Source organism: Leptinotarsa decemlineata, unplaced genomic scaffold, assembly GCF_025532065.1.
Source record: "Leptinotarsa decemlineata unplaced genomic scaffold, Ldec_3_MD MMD2_tig00000026_RagTag_RagTag, whole genome shotgun sequence".
NCBI lineage: Eukaryota > Metazoa > Arthropoda > Insecta > Coleoptera > Chrysomelidae > Leptinotarsa > Leptinotarsa decemlineata.
The window spans coordinates 9,884,117-9,905,931 of NW_027412539.1; the positions used below are offsets into that span (position 1 = coordinate 9,884,117).

General features: G+C 33.3%; 1 protein-coding gene across 4 annotated transcripts in view; it reads left to right on the forward strand.

The window, feature by feature from the left end:
* Ubx (ultrabithorax) overlaps positions 1–21,815 on the forward strand; it is a 254,199-nt gene that overhangs the window by 207,444 nt on the left and 24,940 nt on the right. The window contains exon 2 of one of the 4 annotated variants that reach the window (XR_012464643.1): positions 276–1,530. The exons of 2 other annotated variants lie outside the window; for them this stretch is intronic. The gene's annotated coding sequence lies outside the window, so the exon portion shown is untranslated. Of the gene's footprint in view, positions 1–275; positions 1,531–3,825; positions 5,105–21,815 lie in introns of those variants that run through there. One more of the 4 variants, XR_012464646.1, reaches the window with a different exon arrangement.

A 21,815-nucleotide genomic window follows, 5' to 3' on the forward strand; every position in this document is an offset into this window, starting at 1 on the left:
AATATTCTAAGGAACCAAATAGAAAATAGTCAGGAATAAATCAGTAAATCTTTAAGCTGATGATTTCCAAAATAATAAGTGAATAACTGCTTTTCAAAAATATTTCGTTTGCTTTTCTCTAACGAGACTTAGGAAGACATTTTCAATTTTCTTCATTCTCCCACAAAATTTTTGGATAATCATTATTGACGTTTTTTTTTTTACCGTCGAAATGAAGACATAAAAAAATGTTAAAAAGTTAATATCGAAATCATTAATTAACCAATTTCTTTCAGTAATTCACACCGTTCACAAAACAATGGCAGGATAATCAACTGCTGCAGATGAATTTCTTCCTTTTCCTGAAGTATTCATCCATCTTCTGAGGTTAGGGCTCTCAAACAACCTGTGCATCCCGCATGAAACTAGTTAATATTCCAGGTGTGGAGATCAGAAATTATGATGAGCAAACTTCTACATAATTATCCATTTTGAAACTGTATAAACATTAAGTAGCTGAAGACCATCAAATCGATGGAACGTGACGATATTGCGGAATTTGTACTATTAAATGAAATTGGCAACACCGACTTCGACTCGCCGTTCCAACTTTAATTGAAATCCTTTATTACTGTTATTATGAGCCGAACCACTTGGTTAAATGTTTTATAAATTATGCCTAATTTGCTTATTCCTCGATCGCCTAGGTGATCAAAATATTAAATTATTTCGCCATTCGATCTGCTTTAATAGAAGCTAATGACACCGGTTATGGAATGGGACACTTCATTAGTGTGAAGAATAATTGTTTTGAATATGATATGAGTATTAAATTAGCTTGTTTATACACCTACCGCATTGATATGAATATATTTAGTGTTTGAATATTCATTTCTGAATTTGTGTTTGGGGAAATGCCTGTTTTTTTTATCAGGTGACAAAGGACTCTGCTGAAATAAATTACATCTAATGATTTTGTGGTCTCACGAATCTCAAAGAATTATATCGATGAAAAAAAATTGTTTTGAATACACTTCGATGGCTATACCGCCTTTTTTGCTCAAACAACTAAAATGTTGAGGATCAGACCTCTAAAATAACAAGTCAGATCAAGAATATCAGTTTTCGCACTATTGGTACGACAAAACAAAAACCTCCGCACTATATCATTCATAGGGAAATTATGCGAGAATAATCAATTGAAAATTCACAAAAAAACAGTTTGGGAATTTCGGAAAACATCAGAAGGGCAATACGACCTCTACCTTTCCGTACATATCACACATGCTAGAAGACTCACCATGAATACAGCTACAAAATGCGTTCAATCTCCGAATTACTCAAAAAACTATTTTAGATTGGCATCATTATTCAAGAAATATTTGACAACACACGCATTAAAGAGACTTGCAGCTCTACTTAATTAGATTAAATAAGAGTACCGCAAGGAATCAATTTAGGTCCAACTTGTTTCCCATTTGTATGAATTATCTCGTAGCAGAATGCAAAAAACTATCAAGTAATGCTGTATTCAGACAACACATTGTTTCTCAAATGGCTTTATTATCAAATCTTGGCGAGATAATATTCTCCTGAAATTAAACGTAAAAGGTCCAAATATGACTTCGATTTTTTCTTCAACAAAAAGTACACATCACTCTGTTAAAACTACAGAAAGAGTACCGAAACTTATCATTGGTCCAATTCTTGAATTGACATGCCATTATGAGTAAGAGAGTACAAAAGCAGAAAATTATTTACAAATTCTGAATCCGAACAATATTATATAAAAAATTCATTTCTGAAAGTGACCAATAAAAAACAATGAAAAATAGCAACACTACTCAGTAACAATGATATTTTGATATAAAAGGATTATATAATCCTTATAAATGATATTTCGTTGATTTTTCGTAAATCATAATGTAGGTACTACTCAAAAATATGACTGAAATGTTTTTTTTTTTTCATAATCCCCCAATTATTTGTAATGCGTAGGTACAAGACTTTCGTCAGGTTATTCAAAATAAAACGTGTATGTGGTATACAATGCATTAATCAATCGAACTATCTGCCTCACCATAATTTTTTTAGAATCATATAGACTTGTGAAACCGCTGTGACTGAAAACTATAAACTAATTTGTTTACTTGTATGTAACTGTTAGTAAAAAATATTCAAATTAAGAAATTTAATCATAGTGCTAACATCATTTTTAATTTGGATTAATTAAGCACTAACAGTTATCATTACTGAAGTAAAAATTGTTTATTTCGTCTCAAATGTTATCAAATTTAAGTAAACGAGTTTTTTAAAACGAATAAATCATACCTTGCATTTCTCAAAACTAACTTCACACACCCTACTACGACAAGACACTTGCAATTCTCACAAACATCAACTAGAGAATACCCACCCTTAGATTGATAAAAAACATCATGCAAAGAAACTGCAGACTTTCTACTTTTACAACCCCTCATTACAAACTTTCTATTCCGACCTAAAAAACACCGACAATAACACCAATAAAAAGGTAAATTTTTACAGCCACCAACACAACTTTCTCCTCTGTAAGAGTCCTAAAAAAACTCAATAATTGTGCTTTCCAAGAATTCACATTTCACCGCTATTTTTATGAAAGTTCTTCTTTTGGAATTTTGACAATGAGACAAATGAACACTCTCAGATTTTTATGATATAAATAAACACTTGTGGTGGCTCAAATGGATTTGTTTATTTGAAAAGAACTTTCTTATCGGTCCAGAAACTTGAAGTAAATAAGAACCTTGAAGTCCGATTGGAACTAGCCTAAGAACTTTCCGCACGCAAGTGGGTTATCACATTGCAACATAACTTGTTAGTTAGGTGCATAACCATAAAAGTGCATATTTCTTCCATAAGTTATTTGTTAGATTTGTAGGTTGATGTTTCAATACCATTCTTGATTATTGATGAAGTTGCAACAGGTGAATTTCCTTTCAGCCAAGCTGAATCGTCTTTAAATTATGTTTATGTTAGTCACTTGTGTATCAATCATAACAAAGTTACTGCTATAATTGTCAATTCTTCCAATATAACATAATTCATTGATTTAGTTGTCGATACCGACATATTAGAAATGTTCTGTGACATTCAATAGATTTCATTTCTGAAAGTTAACAGAATTATGCCTTGAATTTATGCAAACTATCGTTCATATTTTTTTAATGAACATTCAACAAACTCAATATATTGGCAATGATCGTGATTTTAATTCATAGTTTTTGTTCAAAATGAGGTATTCACTTTGTATATACTCAAATGTAACAATGTTACAAATATTCAAAGATTTTATTGCTAACAATAAACAAAATTATGTCTGGAGTTTTATCAAATATTCGGGTTATCACCCACACTCTTTTCAATAATAAACAAACTTAAGCGCAATCTTCCGACTCCATTTGAAGCGACAAGGAAAAATAAATTTGAGTGAGATCTGGAAACCTAGAAGGCCACAGTGCCTCGAGTAATAAAGTCTCTCGAAATGTTAAAAACTGTATCGTCTTCTTGTGTTTTATCGAAAAAAAGTGAATCTGCGCAAAAATAGGTATAGCTATTATTTTTAGATGTCACTTAGTGACTAGATTCACGTACACGAATATCTGACGGTGAATTTCCAAAAATCACTCAATAAAAGTGCTCTCCATACTTACAGAGTATTTTTTATGGTAAACTTGAATAGTTTTAAACATTTATCATATTGCGTTAGGTTTTATTGAGTGGATAAATCAATTAACAAAATTGTACAGGAGGGTGCGATAGAAAATTTCAAAAAACGAAGGGATATCTTCGTTTTTTGAAATCAAAAGCCCAAGCGCCAAGCTGCCTGTCAAAAAACCACAATAGTTCTAGGATTTCCATTAAAAAAATTTGTAAAAAATTATTTTAAACTGTTCCAATTTTTTGTGGCACCCTACTATATTGTGTAGAAATCCTGTGAATGATATCTGATTCAACTCCATGAAAAATGTTTGGAGTACAAACTGAATAGGAAAAAGTTTTCATAGGAAATTAGTTACTTCGAAAATATTTGTCTTTCGTGTTCATATGGAAGTAGTTGTTTTCTAATTGCTTTCTTCTTTTCTTTGGGAGATTCCCACATTTTTTTGTGTGAGGATTGAAAAGTAGAAAGCCAAAACCTTTTTTTTTCCAAATAAAAAAAGATGTCTCATAAAAAGCCATGTGGTAAAAACAAGGCGATATGAAAGTTAATATTATTGATTTCAAACTTAATGTACGAATCAAAAAATACACAAAAGGAAACCAAAACAACCCAATATTGCTTTCATATTATTCCTGGCAGCTGTCTTCTAGATTCGAAATATACATGTTTATTTATGTCAAGATTTACTCTGGCATCTACAAAGAGCGCACGCTGACAGATTTACTATCGCGAGAGATTTAAAAGCACCACAGTTGTAATTCAATCGTTATTTTTAATGCATATAGTTGGACGTTCTTAAGTGCTTAGCAACATAAATGAAAAAAAATCATAATAACGCTTTCACGGCTACACTTGCCGCGGAAATGTTTATGGCCAAAAAATATTTTGGTTAATTCTTTGATCGTACAATTCGCTAACAAGATTCTAGACGTATTATCACTTGCATTTCAATTACTGTTGTCGTTAATCATTTAGGGAGTTGCACAAATTCAGTTTAATTTCATTGTTGTATCTAAGTCGTTAACGTTTATTTTGTTACACACGTCTATCGGAAGCTTTCAAACTGACACGGGATCACAACAAATATTTACTCTCCGATGTCACCGCATTCGCTTGTTTCAAGGAGTGAATACCACGCACCCGCTCTTTACGAAATGCCAGTAGGCCATGTTTTCATCGGAAGCCATTACGCAATTCAACGCTGTGCGAGATTGGGACGCTGTAACGACGGAAAAACGTGCTAAAGACGGTAAACTCTCACTAGAACACTCCGTAGATCAATTGGTAAACATAAATCACTTGTTTATATTCGACTTTGAGGATATGTTGGAGACTTATCGTTCGAAAACACTTGAGCGGAGGCAGCACTATCGTGGAATTCAACATGGCTGACACACATCGCCGGAGCGACCGTGGCTTTGGGTAAGTGGTAGGGGCAACCTTTGAATTGCGCGTTTTGGGTGACTAGAACTGTTTGTATATGATGTTGGAAGATGCACTTGTCGGCGAATATGAGGCTTATAGACAAGGCTGTAAGGGCGACTGTGAGTAGTTTCGGGTATCGTAATGTCATGTTTCTTCCTGGAGAAAAAATGTTTAGGTACTTTCTGTTTTTGTAGTAGTGTAATGTTATCATTAAGTTTCATTTCTCTATTTAATTAAGTTTTTTTGAATGAAAGTTGTAACAAACGCGATTAGTTTTCTTATCAGTTGGGAATTTTTTTATATCTATTAGCATTCCATCAACATTGTCAATTTCTGTCTGCCTGAAGTTGAATCGATAAAGTTCAGTTGCTATAACTTATTTGAGCTGAAAAGTATTGTCTTCCGTCAGGAAAAGATAACTGGTTGTTGATTAAAATGTTGGAATATGCCAAAAGATTTGTTGTTCTAGTGTGAAATATTTTGTCTCACTCTTTGTTCTTTCAGTTTTGATCATAAATTTCCTTTATTTATTGTTTTCATATTATCGACGTTTTACTCATTGCTTGAGTCATTCATTGATTTATTTTGATTTCTAGACACAATAATTTTAAAAATGATTGTTCTCATTCTTATAAATTTCATATATAAGTCAATGAATCCAGCAACAAAAGTAAAACACTTTGGAATATTACTAAACAGCCCTCTGAAATTAATGACACTGAAAGTATTTCTATAAATCATAATAATTCAATTACTGATGAATTAAAAGTCGCAGAAACATTCAGAAAATATTTCTCGAATATTATAGATAAAAAATTATCCATTTCAAAGGAGGCCATCTAAGTATGGGAACTACAATGCCAATGCCAATCGCAGTATTGATTCCGATATTGAAAAGTGGCGATTGCACTAACATAGGGAATTATCGCCCCAGATCGATTATCAGCGTCTTCTCTAAAATCTTTGAAAATATTATATTGCGCAGAATAAATGACTACATGGAAAGATTCGACTTGATGACCAAGTGCCAACATAGCTTTCGAAAAAATCATTCAACAGAAACAGCAACACTCAAATTGGTTCGACAAATCCATGATTCAATCAATGAGAACAAAGTCGTTGTGGGGCTTTTTTTCGACTTGAGTAGAGCTTTCGATACTCTGAGTATTGAAATAATTACTAAAAAAGTCTTCAATATTGGTATCAGAGGCAATATCAATAGGCTCATCGTGTCCTTCTTAACTAATCGATATTTCAAAGTGGAACAGAATAATATATTATCTGACGAGTATTCTGTTACAACAGGAACACCACAGGGTAGTATTCTTGGTTCACTGATATTTTTACTGTATGTCAATGATCTTCCTGATAACATAAGTTATGGTAATGTGTACCTTTATGCAGATGATACGTCTATCATCTTATCGAGCAAAACACCGGATGAAATGAATACCCAAGTCATCACTGTACTGCAAAAATTCAGTGAGTGGTGTTTTGAAAACAAATTGATTTTTATTGTCAATAAGACTGTTTGTATTGAATTTGCATATTCTCCTTTGAGTCTACATAACTTCACCTTCAATTTTCTGAACTAATCTCTGAGATCAACAACTTGTTCAAAGTTTTTAGGAACAATGATGGATTCCCTTTTCACATCTAAGAAACTGAACCAATCGTATTACCAAATAAAATCACTGAAAAGTAAACTAGATACCAAATCTCTACTAACGGTTTATTACGCAAAATTTCACTCCATGGTATGTTGTCTGGGGATTAGCCACTGAAATTGACAGAATATTCGTAAAACAAAAGGCACTGCTACGATTCATTTTTAACCTTGATTACAGAATGTCGTGTAGAGGAATATTTCAAGAGAATAAAATATTAACTGTGGCAAGCATATTTATTTTAAAACTCATGACATATATCCATGGAAATAAAAGGCACTTCGATCTACGATCGGAAGTACATAAATATAGTACTAGAAAAAACTATATGCTCATAACTCGAAAACACCTCTATACAAAATATGAAAAGTCTCCTGTGTTTGTTGGAACGATTATTTATAATAAATTGACAAACAGTGTAAAAACACTGCTACCAATTGCCTTCAAACAAAAACCATTTTTATCTACTTAATGCTTAATCGTCATGAACAAGCTTTTTTTCTGCAACAATTTTGTCGTCCTATGTTTTGAATAATAGATAGTAGATTTACGAGCATTATTAAAAACTTTTTATAATTTATTCAGTTTTTTCAAATCAATGTTCCTTCAAGGCAAATTCAACTGTAAAATATCTATCAATTACCTTCACAATTGGTTATTTTTAGTTATATCAGGATTGAAGATCTCAGAAAAAACCCCAAATGTATGGGAATTTGAAAAAAATTTCATGAAAACATAATGGAGGTTAGAGAACTGAAACATTAGTTTTTCAACTTCATTTCTACCTAACTTTATTTGCCAGTCTGTTTTCAAAAATTCAACACTTTCTGTTTATCTATGATATAATTTGTTGTTGCTTCATAAATTTTCATTTATTTAGGAATAATTCATTCGAGATATATAGCAATTTCAACCATGCCCTATAATTTAAACTTATTGAATAATTTTTGATCGTGCATGTCTTAAAACTTGCCCTCGATTTAAATCATAAAGAAACGGCCAGTGGCAATGCGTATTACCAAATCACTGTCTACAAACTAATTATACCAATTGCTGTAATTTATCGATCTTATTACCGGATATCTTGGCTCTTGGCTGCGGACTGTTGAAGCAGTCATGTACTGTCAGTTTATGAATAAAATGTGGCGACACGCACGAATGGTTTTACAGTTTTAATAATATCATTTTAATGGAACCTCGGAGAAAAACAACGACAAAATCATTTGCATGTATGTTATAATTAACTTCTACCAAAGTGATATATGTTCCACGATTATTACTGAACATGACTAGTTTTTCATTCATGAAATTCTGTCGACTATGCCGGGGAAAGGTATAATCGGGAGGCTAATGATGTACAATGAACGAAATAATCGGTTTTTATTTACGACTTCAGCAACATGGTTATTGAAACAAAAATCCTATGCATTAGCATTCATTGTAATTTGTCTAACAAGAAACCCTTTCAAATTGTAGTTTGTAGAATGTAAGACGTGATATGTCCTCATGAACAACTGAATTTATTTTCCTCATGTTTGAGGCACCTTAAACAACTATCATTCCTCAATTTTTTTCGAAAGGTAACTTTTTCAGAATGAATAATAATTCTAACCCAGATACCGAACGCTGCGGTCCCATTAAAAGAAGGGTCCACATAATAATCCTACCTCAATCCGAAAGAGAAACTATATGCCCCTATGAATAGCGAACTCAGAACTCAGTATTCTTTTTTCTCCGGTGAAACGAAGGTGATTTTGTTCAACAACCGCCGAGCCACGACCAGAATTTGCTCAATTTTCAGTAAGTAATAGTCCCAATTACAGTTTCGATGTTTCGCTTTCTGTTTTTTGTTGTGCACAAAGGTTACAATAGGCACGTATTGATTTAGTCGGAAAAAATAAGTCCATGCGCGCCATAAACCTTGCGAGCGGGTGTGAATCCGAGACTGCATAAAACAACGATTTCCCGGTTATAGTGGCCAAGCATTTCTATCTATTTTTATTGCTTTCGACATTTTTCGACAAAACTTTGTAAGTGGTATGTGTGAAAGCAGCAAACAAGCATTATAATTGCCACTGTTTTATGACATATTAGAAAGATTTTGCATATTTGAGGTTAGGAATTTAGTCGACTTCATTAGAGCTCTCAAATAAGAAATAAACTAGTCTGGCTTATCAATACGGGATGTAAAATACTTGAATCAGATGTTTAGAGGGAATTGTATATACCTGTCGGTAGCAGTAATTTTTATAACCCGCATTCTTCTACAAACTGTAATCAAATATAAATTTAATACATTGTGTAGAACAGATGCACACATAGAAGGTAATTCAATAAATACATATATCTATTTTACCGATGTGAAGAGAATATACAACCATTTCTCAAGCTGAAGCTTATTATTTGATGTTTATGTTTTTTTTCAGACATTGTTTTTCAAAAGATGTATTGAAAGTTTTTTGTGATAGAAAATGCATTTGACATAAAATGACAAATGGATATTTTCCATTTGGAGTTTGTACTGATTGAAACACAATAAAAATCAATATACTGGTGGAAGTGGCAAGAGAACTTCTTTCTGAAAATTTTGCAAATTGATTTCGCAAGAAATGATGTTTATAATTTCGGTTTGAATTACTTGGGATGTAAGTTATAGTAAAACGACAAGATATGAAGCTGACAAAATTAATGTTTTAGCACTATTTTAGGTTATTTATTTTGCTCATCGTCATGTACTATAGCTTGGTAACAAGATTTCAGGATACAAAAGAAGTTTGTTGGATAATACTGTGAAATATTCTCCACAGGTCATCTCGCGAGTACAACATGGCGCGCTAACCAAACCTTGATGTGAAAGCAAGTCACTTTCAAAATAATAAAGACCAATTACTTAAAGTTTGCCAATCGTTTTGTTCTAAACATATGTAAATCAACAATCTTGTGAGTTTTTGCTAGATGAGCCAGGCGATATTAGGCGTAATTTTAGTCCAAAATCAAAAATTTGCAATACAGGAAAAACAAAAATTGAAGAGAAAATTGATATTTTCGCTCCAGTGAGGTTTATGTGTATGCAAATAAAATTTATTTTTCTCTAGAAGAAGAAGAATGCCTTAATGATGTGAACGAAGTAGAATTGAAATTTCATGTATCCATTTTTCAAGATTTAATCACGTAGATAACGAAACCATTAATAGTTTCATCAACGTCCATATTTCATCGTAGCTCAAGCCGATTTTTCCTATTATTTTGTCCTAAACTATATAATTTCAAGATAGTTACTGAAGAACTTTCTTTTTAATGACCCCGTGTGCGGTTTGTGCATAATAACTAGTATTACTAACACACTAACGGATAATTTCCATCAATATCGGCATCAGTAATCAAGGACTGTTTGAAGTAGCTATTTTATTATCGTGTTTCAAGGTTAGGAAGTGAAAATGAAAGAATGTACATATCAATATTCTATGTTGTTATTGTTTGAAAATGTACACCACTTATGACTATAACCCAACAATATTCAAATCATACCGTGCTGAAGTAAAATATGTTATCAATAATAACACAGATAGTCACACTCTTTTAATCACAACCTGTCAGCAATAAACTCTTCAAAATAAAGAAAAAGCAACTCCCGAACAGAAAAATATGCAATCTAGGTAAAGTTAAAAAGGTATGCTAGAATATAAAACGAAAGTATTTATAGAGAAAATTTACATTTGTAGCTTGTTGATTGTTTATTTCCTATAGATAATAAGCTTTGAAGTGAATTATAATCAGCAGGTAGTTTCTTCGACAAACAATTATATTAATTCAGCATTTGTTATTAATGTCATATGGCTGTGATAATGATGCTGGAAATAAAAGTTAGGAAGGAAATGCAAATTGCAAAAACAAGAAGATGAAGTTCAAAATATCGAAATTCTTGACGTTGACTTTGTTGAAGAAAGAAAAACTTTTCCTCAGAACCAAATGTTGTTTTTTCAGTTCAGATAGATATATAAATAGATAGATAGATGTTTATTGACTACGTTATATAAAAAAATTACCTTTGTAGCAGGTCATGAGGTGTGGACAATTTGTACGTATAAAATAGTAGAACACAGTATGCACTCAAAGACAAAAAATCACATGGGCATAAAACATTATGAGTATAGATAAAAGTTGCCAAGCAGGCAATCAGACAGGTACATTATTAGCGGTGTATATTAGCGAGATATGTGAATATGTTTAATAAGTGTGTGACAGAAAATAGGACAAAACTTTATACTTTATATATTGCAAGCCAGAAATTCGTCAACTGTCTAGAAACAGTGGTGGGAGCATATTTTTTTAATTTCGTCAGGTGATTTGTTATATATCCTAGTATCAACAGAGTTTCTGACTGACTTGCTTAGACGATGTCTTGGATCTCTTAGCAGATTTTCATTTCTGGTATTATAATTTTGTTATTCAAACTATCTTCTATATATGCTACGGAGGCAGATGACGTTTTCTGGATGTAATGTTGCTCCCTGCATTGGCCAAAAAAGTTACAGAGCTTTTCCTGAAACAGTGGCCTGTGTAGCTCTTATACATATATTTTCCAAGCCATTTTGCAATCAAGCTGGAAATTTATCCTAATTTATTCATTCCTTTATGTTGGTTAATACATATTCCTCTCGAATATTTCAAAAATTATCTGTTACTTTTTTTATGGGTCGGCCGTAGTGCTCTATACTTGCGGTATATCTCAATATAAACATAATTTTTAAACAGTAAACGTTCTTGCGCAATAGATCTTCGTATCAGGTATTTAACAAGCAATATAGATCCAGCATATTCAATGGCATCAATAGTTATATGTAATATTTCTTCACGGCGACAAGCACCTCTGATAGACAAAATTAGGACGATCTACAGTAAAAAAATATTGAAATCACCACTAATCTTACATATCTGTACCTTATAAAGTTAATATGTTTCGTTATCAGCACCTTGAATAAATTTATTGATATCATTCATTGATGAAACTTTAGATTTATTTCTTCGGTATCTGACGCTTTTGTTCTCAATGAGCTCGACCAATTATGAAAACTTCCTTACATCAATATTTTTCTTAACATTCAATGTACTTTTCAACATTGAATAAACACTCCATAACGTAGGAGGTTTTATAATTTTTTATTTTTCCTCAAAATGGCATATAAGTCCATTTGCAGAAACTTTTTTTGCATGTTTTTTGTCGCACCATTCACGAAATTCGTCATATGTTTTATTATTCACTAACTTGGATTTACCCAGTAACATATTAGATACTGTTGCAACATCCATTTTCTTGAAAATAACTTGAAATTGAAGCAACTACAAGCAAACACATTCAAACACGAATCGTTTCTATAGTAACCACGTCAAGATATATTGAAATTATTTTAATAAATTTCAGACGATGTAAAATCACATTTACCTGCGGTCTCGTCCAAAAATTAACAGGCTCATGTGTCATTAAAAACACTCATTTTAGGCACTCAATACATAAATAACTATTTGTGATAATTTCACAAAGAATGTAATAAAAATGTTTATCAAGTATCAGCCAATTTCATCACATGAATATAACCTCATTCGGTGACCCCTCAAAACATATCGGTTGCTAGTCACTGTTTAATAACCTGTCAGATGAACAGTATTCTCCAAGAACTTAATCCATCACGTACTTGGTCCAGATAGGTTTCCTTTTACAAACTCGCTGCATAAAAAAGCGTATCAGTTATATCATGTCTTTTTCATTCCATCTACATGATAGTCGAAGATCCTTCTGCAGCATATGTTGCAGGAATTTGCGATAGCAATGTCTTTATGCCAAACCGGCAGGCAGATGCTTATGGCGATATCGTAGTGCCTGAACGAATGACAACTGCTGTGTTCTCTAAATCAAATGTGCAAGCTGTTCTGTCAGCTTTTTGCTCGAAAAGTGCCAGTCACTGTTAGACGGTGGCGCAGGCATTCACTTGTTTTTTTTATATGAGACTGTTGCTATTTGAAAGTTGGGACGCATATGGGTTCCTGCTAGAATCAAGGTGATAAAGGGATGTCACAAATATTGTATTTCAATCTTGTAAACAACTCCTTATAGACTAAAATTGTTGTATACTCCCAGTTCAATCAATACCCTCTAAATTTTACGTCAAATCAGAATGCTCTGATCAGTTTACGTTAAAAGTTGGCATACAGCGCAGACTTTCATTAATAAATTTAAGTCAGAGGTGGTTATACTTTTACAGGCATTGTGAATCATTATTTCAACAATATATTATTCAACATAAATGACAAAATTACAAAGCTTAAGTTTTGTTTAATACACACTAAGTAGTTATAAATAATAATAATAATTACCCAACAGTTAAAAACCATTTACAGGATTAATCAAGTATGTTCAGAAAGTAATATAGCTCCTTATAATTATAAAGTCACAATATGAGAAAATGAATAACAAAATTATAATATAATAAAATAAAATATATGAAAGTAGCTGTTTCAGGAGGACTTTCTTTCAGTTTGTGTCTGAAAGTTACTTCTTTGCATGATCTACACAATCATGTATAGAGTCTAGGGAATCGAAATTGATATCACACAAATTTGAAATCAAATTGAAATTATTGCAAATGCCCAAAATAGGTGACTTGATGTACAAATTGGTTCTGGCCAGTCGGCTGTGAAAAGTTTTTGTATTTCTTGTTCTAAAATGAGGCACACAGAAATTCATAAGAGAAAACTCCTCCACAGCATCCACATTGTTGTGCAGTACTGTGTACAGAAAAATTATTCCAGCAAGTTTTCTGCGTAATTCAAGACTTTCACAATCGAATGTTATGGTAAGAGATTCATATGGAATACCTCTGTCAGGATAGATATCACAAGATTTGAAGTAAATAAACCACAGTAAACCACGTTGAACGTTTTCAATTAATTCTACAATTACAGCAATTGTAGAATGGACAATTGGATAATTCAGGCAAAATAGGTAGATTTAAAAAAAGACTCACGAGTAGCAAATTTTGGCATAAAATGCCAATAATTGACATATTTATAGCTGTTTTCCTAAAATTAATACTTAACTGTAATGGTCTTTTTCAGAGTGTACCTGTTTTTCCAGAACTTATTATTTACCTAATTATGTTTTGGAATTCCTTTCTGTTACCAATTTTCATCAAGTCAGTCTTCTCAGTTCATTTATAACAACAGTATAAGTCGTACAACACCAAAAAGAAACGAATATGTTCAAAGTATATCATTGTCAGACTTTGAAATTATGTTATTCAACGTTCCTATGTATTGACGGGATGAAAACAGTTTACTGAAATTTTTAAGGACTATTTTGAACTTTGACATTCAAAATTTGCTGGAAAATGATTCTTGAAATGTTCTCACCTTGAGTGTAAGGATTATACAGTATTCTAAGAACTGCAATTGAAATAGTAATACACAATTTGACTATTTTGTAGATCTTTTTTTTTGAAAACCCTATTTCGATTTTTTAGCAATTCTTTTAGATACTTGAGAAAGTTTCTACCTACTTTTATCCCCGACCAAAAACAGACCCTTGAGGAACACCAATTTTGAAACATCTGAATCTTGAAAGTGCAATTGTGTTACTTGAAAGAAGTTACTCTATAGTCACTTTTCCTCAATACTCTATTCATTGCGTGATCTACTGATTGTTCTGTCATATTATTCCTTCGTCGTTTAATTTTGATCTAGTCATATTCAGTTGGTATTGATGTGAAATTATGGTGAGCTTGTATGTAAAATTTACTTCTGTTTCCGAAAATGTATGAATATAAGAACTGGGTGTTCCATTTGCAATTCCAAAGTCGGGGTAATTGAGTACGGCGTACCTCAGGGAACTGTTTTGGGTCCGCTACTTTTTAACATCTACCTGAACGATATTTTCTCACGGAATGTGGGAGGTGATATAATCAGTTTCGCTGACGACACTGCAATTATTTCAATCGCAATCATGGAATTCTCTGAAACAAAAAGCAGAAAAAAATTTCAAAACGATAATTAAATGGTTCGAAAGTAAACTATTGAGTATAAGTATATCCAAAACATTTTACATTACCTTCACTTTGTATGCCAAGGATCTACCAGATTTCGAATCTCTTTCAATAAAATACGATGACGTAGAACTTTCCGTTTCATCAGTAGATAAATTAAAATACCTTGGTATATATACATATATATTGACGCTCATTTAAAATGGGATGCACATATTGATTACGTAGTCAAAAAACTACGATTCTTTACATATAGATGAAAATACGTGAGACCATACCTACAAACAGCCCAGATGCGAATGCTATACTATACATTGTTCGAAACCCACCTCAAATACGGAATCATTGCTTGGGAAGCACCAAACACAACTTTTCTGAAACACCTAGAACAAGCACAAAAAATAGTATTGAAAATTATCTACCTCAAAGAAATAACTTATCCGACCGACTCATTATATGAAGAAACATCAACTCCAGACATCAGGCACTCTACCTTCTCAAAACTATAATAAAAAAATATATTAGTAGACATGAATTAGGGAAAATAGAACACCAATATGAAACTCGACACAAAAATAATTCATATGTCCCGAATTCAAGGAAAAACATTCTTCAAAGGTCTTACTCATACCAAGCTTCTGGATTATTCAATCCCCTCCCACATCATATAAAAAATATCAGTAGTAACAATTCATTAAAAAATGAACTCAAAACCTGGGATGTTTACTATCACAGTGACATGCACAGAAACTGATTCACATCTTCATACAGAAAGTTTGAAGATATACTTAAAATAATATGTCTAATATTTCTAAAACGTCTTAACTTTTATTCATTTACTTATACTATTTTATATTTTAATTATTGAACTTTTATTCATTAGTATTCCAATTTCTGCAGAACCCACGCACAGGTATATCTTTTTGTGGGATTTCTATATTTATTCGGAAATTGCCTCGTACAACTTGTGACATTGAAATATGTATATTTACCAAAAATATTATTGTTATTATTATAATAAATAATCATATCAAACAATCTACCAAGGATTCCCAAAAGTACAGCCTATACCGTTACCTTTTATCGAAACTATTTATAAAAACAATTTTTGAAGATCATAAATATTTTTTTCTAACACTGTGAAACAGTGTGATCAAAAATAAATCCGATTTGCCATTGAAGAATTTCGATAGCATTTTTTTCGACAATTTTAAGTCCAACAACCCTGTAGAACACTCGATATATAATCTCGAGAGTGAACGCAGCATATCTCCGAATGTATAGTTTTCAAATAATTTAATGTTATCATGTTGGCATCATTCCATGGTATGTATGCTTTATGTCCTGACCAGACATGGATTGCGAGAACCCCGCCTTATGAAAAACTGGCATATCGCAGTCTTGAACTCGTTACAATTTCAAAATGGCTTCAATAGAGAAATGGATTTTATTTGAAACGTAAAACGCAATATATCTTTAATGTCGCTTTACTGAATCAGACTAATATAATGCTTACATTACCGAACCCTATCGGAAATATATGGTAGTCGAAAACGCCCTTTCTCTTCCAAGAGTTTATACATTATTTATTTCGAGGATCGATTGCTGACGTTTATCTTCTTGATCCGATACACAGGGTAATCGATATGGGAAAACCCATAACATTATTCGAAATAGCGTAAATAGTTTTAGAGAATTTGCATTGATCAAGCAGAGTGAAACCCTCGAGGATTAGGTGAAGAAAAAACTTTGTATATTGACTTAGTCAGCTCAACTAGCTGAGAAATTTTGGTACTTTCAGCGCACTTATAATTAGTTGATTACTGAAAATTGTCCTTTGTGTTTCTAGTGTTTTTCTGCTAATACTTTTTTTATCGGTGTTGGAAGTCATGTTTTTATTATACATATCTGTATCTGACGAGCAGGGAGGGTGAGTGTGAGCCCACAGCACTTAGGCCACATGTGACCCATTGTACATCCTCCCGAGGAGTTGTCCTCCTAGGTCATCGTCCATCCTGTCCTTTCCAGGCTAGAGTACAGGTCTCTGGCAGACATCTCATTTATATCGGCAGGTGTAGGCCAAGACTCGCCGAACACACACTCTCTTATTGACGATAACTCCGGGCACTCGCATAGGACATGCCTGACAGTCTCATCTTCCTGTTCACACATCCTGCATAGAGGTGTGTCCACTAGCCCCATATTATGGAGATGTTTCCTTAGTTGACAGTGGCTAGTCAGAAATCCTACTGTTGAGCGTAGATTTTTCCTAGTTATCACCAGATATTTCTTCGGCGCCAGCTTCCCAGGGTCGCCCAAGGTGATCGTGGCAGATTGCATCCTTTGATTCTATCCATCTCGTTAAGGACTGAGCATAGATGTAACATTTGGCTAGTTCCGCAATTGTCGAAGTCTTCAGGCCGTAGGTGCCACTGGATCCCAAAATTCTTAGTCCAGCCGCTTCCTTGGTTGAGTCGGCAATGCGATTACCTTTATTCCTGTCGTGCCCTTTAACTCACTTCAGAATAATGTTATAATGTTGGCTAAATCTTGGTGACACTCTAGAACTAGGTTATACGTTGTTTGTTCAAGGTTAATACGGCTTGTCTGCTATCTGTGCAGAGTCTTATGTTTTTGGTAGAAATTTCTTTCCTGGTTATTTCTTTTGTGGCGGTTGAGATACCAGCCAGTCCTGTTTGAACCACGCTGGTATTTTTTTCCATTCCTCACTCAATCCTTAGGCTTAGTGATCTGGAGTACACTCCACATGCTGAGTCTTCTTTGGTTTTTGAGCCGTCTGTATATATGCGTATTGCACTTGTAGCATCTGACTCTGCGTTCTGTTTTATTTGTATTTTGTAGTGTTTATTCAACACAAACCTGGGTTCAATTGCATCACTGGTTGCCTGCAGCAGATGTTGTGCAGTAAGCGCTTCCCAGCCTCAACTGACCCATTCCTACTTCAAGGTTTACACCAGCCGTGCGTATAGGTTCAGAGGGTGTTAAACATGTTTAAAACAATTCCTTTTGAAATTTTTGAGACCAAATAATCCCATAGTTGAATAATCTATCCTCTCTATTCATTTAGATTTGAATGTTCTGTGCATTGAGTTAATCTCATAAACAATATTGGGTATTGGAAGATTTAGACCTACTGTTGAACCTTCCAATGTAAATGTGCCGCGGTTTAGATTTGTTACAATAAGTTTACCTATAAACGATACCGTCTTTTAGAATGTGAAAATATATGGAATATGAAAACTCATTTGGGATATGATGTTTCAACTTCACCATGGTAACCAACTATTGAGTGAATAGTCTGAAAACTATTGAGTGAATGTCTGAAAAGCAGTGAAACGAGTCTTTTTTAAGATGTTTGATTTTCATTTTGGCAATGCTTGCGCCAGTGTAGTAGTGTCCGACCGAAACTGGTTTTTGCGACGAAACCGAAAACGAATTTCGGCAACGGTCTCAGTTTCGGCCGAAACCGAAACAGAAACTTCCTTACAAGGATTATGTTTTAAAGTAAAAATAAAGAAAAGTTATTATAATCAGTCAGTCTTTATTTTTTCATCTTTAAATCACAACATAAAAAACCCTTATTCAAGAAAAAATATTAATGGCACCTTAAAAATACTTGAAATAGGGGAGGTGTTCATTTAAGTAGGTGTAGATTCTTCTTTTGAATATTATTTATGGGTTTTCAAAAATATTAAACATATAATTACTTATTTGAGTTGATACCTAATATCAACGCTTTACGCTCATAAGAAAAGAAATATGATGGTCTTTGATATCTAGCCCGCTTGACTAGTAATCCTTATAACTGGGGGAATGCTTTAGACTCTGGCGCATAAGTCAGGCTGAATTTAGTTTGTGGCTCATTCTCAAACATCCGCATACATTCTCATACTCCACAAGAAAAAGTCTAACGAGATCAAATCGCACGATCTCGGTGGCACGATCTCGCTCGTATAGAATATCCATTGTGGCATGAGCTCTGTGACAAGTAGAGCCGTCCTGTTGAAGCCACATGTCGTTGGTGTCCAGATTATCAAATTAAGACCAAAAGAAGTTGGTAATTATCAACCTATAGTGCTCGCCGTTGACAAAGATGGCCTGGCTTCAAAGACATATGGACCGCTGATGCCCAAAATCCACACCAAATAGTCCATTTTTCGGAATGCATTTGACGTTCTTGGATCTCATGTGGTTTGGTATCGTCCCAAATTAGACAATTTTGTTTGTTCACGTACCCATTCATTCAGAAATGGAACTCATCGCTGAAGATGATTAGAGTCAGTTGCCAACTGCTCCAGAGCCTGTTCAGCGAACAGACGTCGATATCTATGGTCGTTTACCTTCGGTTTCTGGGTCACGAAGCAAAATTTGTCAAGCTGTGATTTGCGAAACGCCTTGGTTGAAAGACCCTATATATACTAGTGGTATGTTAATTACTGTAATTACTGTTGAGGTGACTACTGAATCATGAGGAACACTGTGTATGCTCAGTTTGCCACACCATGACCACACACACTCCAAATAGGAAACTGTGAATCGATAGTTTCGGTTTTTTAGTCTTCAGCAAAGTGATCGTGAATCGTTCTCTTCCAAATGAGCGCCTCGAAAAGGATGTTGTTTTTCTGTTTCATCGACCAAACGCGCCTTGAAAGGGAGCAAACGCCCAACTATCGTTGCCCGAACTCCAATCAAGTCACTTCTTAATTGTTTGACATCCTTCCATGTACTCTGGTGTAATTAGATTTAATTCAAGAACTAACGTTCTCCTTGTATAACCAACACACAATTGTAACCTTTCAAGAGAATGTTGGCTTTTTTGTTGTATCGCCGCACGATCGTGCATCTACTTGTCAATTCCGTTGCACAAGTAGATGTTAACCACGGAAGATAACAATAAGGAGTTAGTTGGTACCGAGGTTGGGAAGTGAGCTAGTTGGAAGGTGAACCAGATCACTTAGTCTAGTCTCATGAAATTAATGAATCTATTGTCGAGGATGACGGTAGGAATGTTCAGTTTTTTGAATCGCGCCCTTTATTTTCAACATTGATCAATAAGTCGCTGATTGTTTTTTTTTCACTGAAATATAATAATTCTAGTTTTATTTTTTTTTTCAAATGAACCAAGTTATGTTTGCATTTTTTTTTCTTTGAAAGACATTTTTTGTGGAGGACTCAATATTTCCCACTGGTTATTTTGGGTCTATAAGCTTCCACAATCTGATGAATGAACAAAGCTAAATTAAGTAATGGAGAATCTGCTGAAGTGCAATGAAGAGCAAACTCAAAGTTACTGTGTAATATAAATCACTGAAGAGTCCAATTAGTCAGAAACTTGCCGTATTCGTAAATTTTGCCTACAAGTTGAAAGAATAAATTGAAACAAATTAAATATTTATACTTTTTTTGGTTACATTACTTGATAATCACTATAAAACTTTCGCCTCAAATTGGAATAGGTCTGGTTTTTTCAAGTCAGAAGAACGAAATGTCCAGATATCCTATGCGATTGTCTACAACTACATGAATACATATACTGAATGTTTATTGAGAATTCAGTTGAGGTTCATATTTCCATTTCAACCTCTCTTCTTAGTAATGGCAACTAGGTACGATCAATTTTCACAGAGGTATTCCAAATACACTTGTTACCTGCTAAAAGTATGTATGTGGTGATAATTTTTGTTTCACTCAATTATATATCGTTATCACATTATGATTTCAGAAAATGATCCGCTATTTCCGATACGCCTTCTCCTTATATATACATGATGATAATTTTTTTTACATCGAGAGGTCTTGACTTTTTCCACAGGAGGTCTTAACTTTTTCCACAGGAACAAAGTATATTGTAAATCCAATATTTCGTTCTTTCAACCGTGTTTTCATGTTTACTTTGTGTCAAAAGAGATCGCAATGTGTTGGTAGTTCTAAATTATGTTTACATTATACATATAACCAATGCGCCTCAATTTTTCAGACAAACATTGAGAGCTCTTCCCACAAACTGCTCCGGATATGCTTCATTTATTTTTCAGATTGTGGAAGGTCTTGAACCTAAGAAACTGTTTATTTTTCGGAAGTGAAATGTCTTTCAGAAGCTCCAGAACTATTTCTCGGTCTACTTTCTATGCCTATACCCAAACTTCCGAAAAAGAAACAATAACGTTATTCATTTCTTTGTTGATATAACAACAACAAAACAGTTCAAATTGCAAAGATCAGGTTAAACACTTACAAGCTAAGTGATTATAGTTTATGAGGTCCGGGATTGACACTAATTTTATCACAGTTTATTTCATATTCTATTGGTTGATCTGGATTCAAATACATTAGCAAAAACATAGCTCCGTGACCATTTCAGAAATATTTTAAATCAAATATACTTGATAATACTTTGGAAAGTCACTTTGTAATTGTATTCTTATAATGAAAGTATATATTGAGTATATACCATAAACATTTTTAAGCACTGAAATTACTAATTAAATGAATAAATTAAAATACATTTTTCGATTATATTTGTGCCTGCAGTTATTTCTTATCAGGTGTTCCTACATGAATACTGTCTTTGTTTTTTAATTTTTTTTCATTTTATTTCGTTTTGGAAGTTATTAACATTTTTTCCCTATTTATGACTATATTTGTTTATATAGGTAACATAAAAAATAATTTTCTGTTTTTTCTATGAAATGATTTCTGTTTTATTTTCATGATATTTTTGTGCTCCTGGACTATGTCAGTTATTCTTTTGTTGGTTTTGCCTATATATGGTAGTCACGGCATATAGTCCTATAGATTATCTGGTTCCGGGGTTGGTTGAAATGTATGAATATTGAATTCATTTGTATGCTGTATGAATAAAAAGTTATGAGCTGTTCGTCAACAGAGGGTAAAATTTCAATACTATCAATGCTCCATCATACTCATGATCTCACATCTTTTTTCTGGTAAGTATTGTTAAGATACACTAGATTTTTTGGTCTG